The 5,121-nt window shown below is 39.8% G+C and overlaps 1 pseudogene; it reads left to right on the forward strand.

Moving 5' to 3' along the window:
* Nucleotides 1–772: 772 nt before the first annotated feature.
* LOC103517772 overlaps nt 773–5,121 on the forward strand; it is an 11,042-nt pseudogene continuing 6,693 nt past the window's right edge.

Raw genomic sequence — 5,121 nt, forward strand, 5'->3', positions numbered from 1 at the left:
CGATCTTCAGAATTCAGGCTCATGGAAATTCTGATCTTCAGAGAATTTTTTCAACAAGTATGGATCATGATTAGAGAGAGCCGTACAAGAAGTCTTTCTCTTTCTCCATCTCTCTTTCTCTTTTCATCTCCTTCTCTCTCTCCCTCTCTTCTCATGTTTTCTCCATATCTCCTTCTCTTTCCATTTTCTCTATTCTCTCCCTCTTTCTTTTCTTCATCTCTCCTTCTCTTTTCGTCTCACGAAGAAAGTATGTTCTACCTCTCTCTCTCTCTGTCTCTCTCTCTCTTTTCCCTCTCTTTCCCTCTATTCCTCTTACGTATGGTATATTAATATATTTCCTTCCTCTCTCTCTCTCTCTCTCTCTCTCTCCTCTCTTCTTAAATCCCATCTTATAAACTTTTACACTTCTCTCTCCCTCCCTCTCTCTCTCTCTCTCTCTCTCTCTCTCTCTCTGTCTGTCTCTCTAAACTTACTTGCTTTCTCGGAAGTCATTTATCCATACACATAGTTAGGTAGCTACCTACATAACTTCTGTATGTGGTAGGTACCTACCTACCTACCTTTTTAATCTTATGATACATTGAAGTTTGTGACGGTATTTATAGTGTAGGGGTGGCCACTAACCGAACATTCGGGAGCCGCAGTCCCATGAAGCCGATTCGGGGCGAGCCGCGCCGCAGGCGAAATTTTTGATAATTTCGGCCTGCAATCTTCAGAATTCAGGCTCATGGAAATTCTGATCTTCAGAGAATTTTTTCAACAAGTATGGATCATGATTAGAGAGAGCCGTACAAGAGTCTTCATTTCTTCTGTTTCCAGGTTCTACTGGGACCTTTGCATGTTGCTCCTCCTCGTGGCCAACCTCATCATTCTCCCTGTAGCCATATCTTTCTTCAATGACGATCTCAGTACGCGGTGGATTGCCTTCAATTGTCTCTCTGACACCATCTTTCTCATAGATATAGTAGTTAATTTTAGAACTGGTAAGTCAGAGTCATCTTTCTCATAGATATAGTAGTTAATTTTAGAACTGGTAAGTCAGAGTCATCTTTCTCATAGATATAGTAGTTAATTTTAGAACTGGTAAGTCCTATTTTATTTATTATTATTTTCAACTTCAACACAACAATAAAACATAGATTGCCGGAATCTGGCCAAGATTCAACCAGAATCTTCAGGCCAGATTTCTTCTTGTTTTTAGTAGATGGTCTTCCTCAGGAATTGGGCACTTCCGCACAGAGCAATATCCTGAATCTTGTGAACTGATATATCGCTCTCCAATTTCTTGATATTCTCATTCAAGATCTTGGGGATTATTCTTATTATTATTTTAAAGGGTGAGTGTTTCACCGCCGTTTTTATTCTAGCAATGAAACAACTGCTACATTAGACTGTGTCGTAACATGTCCATCCCGTAGTATGTCTCCCATCAGATGGGCGAAAAGAAATAACGAAAAACGCCGACCCCGTCTGTACCCGGGAAAAGACGAAGAAAAAGATTTCAAAGGGTGATTAGTTCACCGCCGTTTTTATTTCATAGAAATGAAACAACTGCTACATTAGATGCATGTGGTCTGTGTCGTAACATGCTTGTACTTCCCGTAGTATGTCTCCCATCAGATGGGCGAAAAGAAACACAATACATACTTCGCATTTAGGTGCTGGGTCAACACGAGAACACCCGAATAGAATAGAATATACCTTATTTATCCTGCCAGAATGAGACTGAAAAGTCCCTTTACCCCAGCAGTCTAACCAAGGTCTCGTATGTTTGATGGGTTAATTTTAGATACAGTAGTTAATTTTAGAACTGGTAAGTCCTATTTTACTTTATTATTTAAAGGACTTTAAAAGACTGGGGGACTTTAAACAGGGAGTAGACCAGCCTAGTCTGGCTGGGGGACTTTAAATAGGGAGTATACCAGCCTGAATTTCCCTGCCTAAAGAAATAGCAAGGGTTGAGTGCAAAGGGCATCCACTCGTAAAATTTTGTGGCCAAAACCAAATGTCAGCCCAAAGCAATCACCCTAGTTAGGGCTGATTGAGAGGCTGACGAAAAACGCCGACCCCGTCTGTACCCGGGAAAAGACGAAGAATTTTTTTTTAAAGGGTGAGTGGTTCACCGCCGTTTTCATTCTAGCAATGAAACAACTGCTACATTAGACTGTGTCGTAACATGTCCATCCCGTAGTATGTCTCCCATCAGATGGGCGAAAAGAAAGAAATTTAATACACCTCTAAAATAGCTGCATATGATAAGTCACCTGTCAGCCTGTCACCCATGCGTTTTCCGTAAGATAATCTCAGAGAGGGGTTCAAATTTGTATGAACGCCGTAAAATTTTAAAGTACATATGCAATGTGCACAGCAACTTAGCAAAAGCTCTAAAGATAGTCATAGTCAATAATGATGAGTTTTTTTTTTATTTGTATGGGTCAACACGAGAACACCCGAAAGTAATCCGTTGGAATTAGGTATTTGAAATGGAAATAGGAATGCATTTTTTTTTTTTGTCTTGGAACACCCGAAAGTAATCCGTTGGAATTAGGTATTTGAAATGGAAATAGGAATGCATTTTTTTTTTTCGATGGTGGGATTCAAACCCGGTACCTTCTGCATGGCAAGTACAAGTCAGTATTATTACAATAAAAAAAGGTAGGGTATGAAATATCAATTTTGGGGAAGAAGGGAAGAAAAGGGATGGAGCGATAATAAAGGAGAAAGAGAGAAAGAGAGAGAGAGAGAGAGAGAGAGAGAGAGAGAGAGAGAGAGAGAGAGAGAGGGAGTGAGAGAGAGAGAGAGAGAGTGAGAGAGAAAGCCGGAAACAGGGGAAGGTTGGTCAAACTAGATCCCTTGGAAAACCAGGGACCTATAGACTCCTCACCTAACAACCTGTGAGTTCGTGAAATTCATGAACATAAACACGACCTTAAAAACCGAGTCAAAAAGACCGGAAATAGAGGAAGGTTGGTCAAAGTGGTCCTCTTGGGAAAAACAGGGACCTATAGACTCCTAACCTGAAAACCTGTGAGCTCATAAAATTCATTTACAAAATCGTGACCTTAACAATTGAGTCAAAGACAAAAAGACCGGAAATAGGGGAAGCTTGGACAAAGTTGTCCCCATGGAAAAACAGGGAGTGGAGTGCATAAACCGTTGTCTTTTTTTTCAAATAATATAATAATAATTTTATTTATTTGTATTATTATTTTAAATTTTTTTTTCGAATTTTATAACGATAAAAAAAAAAATCTCGTTTACGCAGGTATGTCATAAAATTGTGAATTGTATCAAAATAAAACCCGGATTTTAATAGCGCCATCCAGCTTTCCTATGAATGGACCTCGTAAAATCTTTCTCTCTCTCTCTCTCCTATCTCTCTCCGCATCAAAAAGTCATGGGTTTTTCGAAATTTTAAACAGGCTCCGAGAAAAACAACTTAAGCATAAATTCTGGGACACCCTGTATATCACCGGAGTTTTCTGACAGCAGGTATAGGTATATTGCCTACAAAACGCATTATTCTCCAGGGGCACCACTTGACCCATCCTTCCTCTACAAAGCTAATATGAATAAATTATTTCATCACTGGCCTACAGAAGGTTTAACCCTTTCACCTCGACTTATTTTAGGAAGAATCTTTCAGTTTTTCTCATCAGGCATTGTTATTTGGGCTTTATAGGTATAAGACCTCTACAAAGATTCATGTCCTCCTAGGACTACTGAACAAAAATCGATCTGGAGACAAAACCAGACAAGTTAGCCAAGTGAATTTTACTGACGTCTTTGATCACAAAGGGAACGTTTGGAAAACACTGAGAACGGATTTTTTTTATTATTATTTATTTTTTTGTAAATCTGGGATGATAAATCCCATTTTAAAAATCATTTTTTCTGTGAGCCGTATTGTCCTTTTAGGGGTGAAAGGGTTAACACAGGGTTTAAATCTCTGGAGGGTTCACTTTGTCCATGCTTCCCCCATCTATTTTTGAATAAATTAATAACACCCCCAAGTGCATGCGAAATTTCCATGTTGGGAAATTCAGGGGCAAGTTGAGGTCACCGAAACGGAAAAGTTATCGATTGATGGAACGAAGTGAAATGGAAGAAAAAAAGGTTTGATTGAGAAAACTGTAACTGCTAAGGTCTTATCGTCCCGAAATCGAAGAGAGAAGGAAGACAGGATAGGAGAAAGCCAGCCGTTCCGAGAACGAACTGTAACTGCTAAGGTCTTATCGTCCCGAAATCAAAGAGAGAAGGAAGACAGGATAGGAGAAAGCCACAGCCGTTCCGAGAACGAACATTATCCCATCAGGATAAAATCCGCACGCCACGGCCTAGCGCTTACTAGGTAGACGCGCTACCAAGCAAGCTAACTAGGCTGGCCAAATGGAAGTTTTTGAAATTGACTACCATTTTCCATTTTGCGAGCCGGCCTAATTAGCTTGAAGGGCACTATTTATTTATTTATTTTGACAGAAAATTCGTCTGAAATGCCCACCCCGGTACTACAGTGCATTTCTTCAGGGTGGACATTTCTTACAACCCATGCCCTCCTGTTTACCAGACGAAAAGTATAGAATAGAAAATGCCTTGTTTATCCTGCTCGAATGAGACTAAAAAGTCCCGAATGAGACTAAAAAACCTACCTCGGTGGTGTAGTGGTCAAGGCGCTCGCCTGGTAGACAGGAGGGCGTGGGTTCAATCCCAGCCGAGGTATGGAATTTTATATATCTATTGAAGGGCAGACGTCTTGTAACCGCTACTAAGGAAGACTGCTGGGTTGTTGTTGTTGTTGTTGTTGTTGTTGTTGTTGCTGTTGATAATGACAGTACCTCCTTTTATTTCTGGACGATAAGACCCTCCATCACTATCAAAAACCTCCTGAAAAAATCGTTCTTCGACACTGCGATGCCGATGGTGCAGGGAAAAAACGATCACATTCTAGACCAAACTAGTTTCAGACCGATCTTGATTCGAATTAAATTAGGATCCATTAGTATTTTGTGATCACATTAATGATATTAAAATGATATCAGTGTGATGACTGGTGATGCAATGTGATCAAAGTATTATACAATAGACTACATTATGTTGATTGTTGATGTTTGTGATTATAAC

Source organism: Diaphorina citri, unplaced genomic scaffold (genome assembly GCF_000475195.1).
Source record: "Diaphorina citri unplaced genomic scaffold, Diaci psyllid genome assembly version 1.1 scaffold1955, whole genome shotgun sequence".
Lineage (NCBI taxonomy): Eukaryota > Metazoa > Arthropoda > Insecta > Hemiptera > Psyllidae > Diaphorina > Diaphorina citri.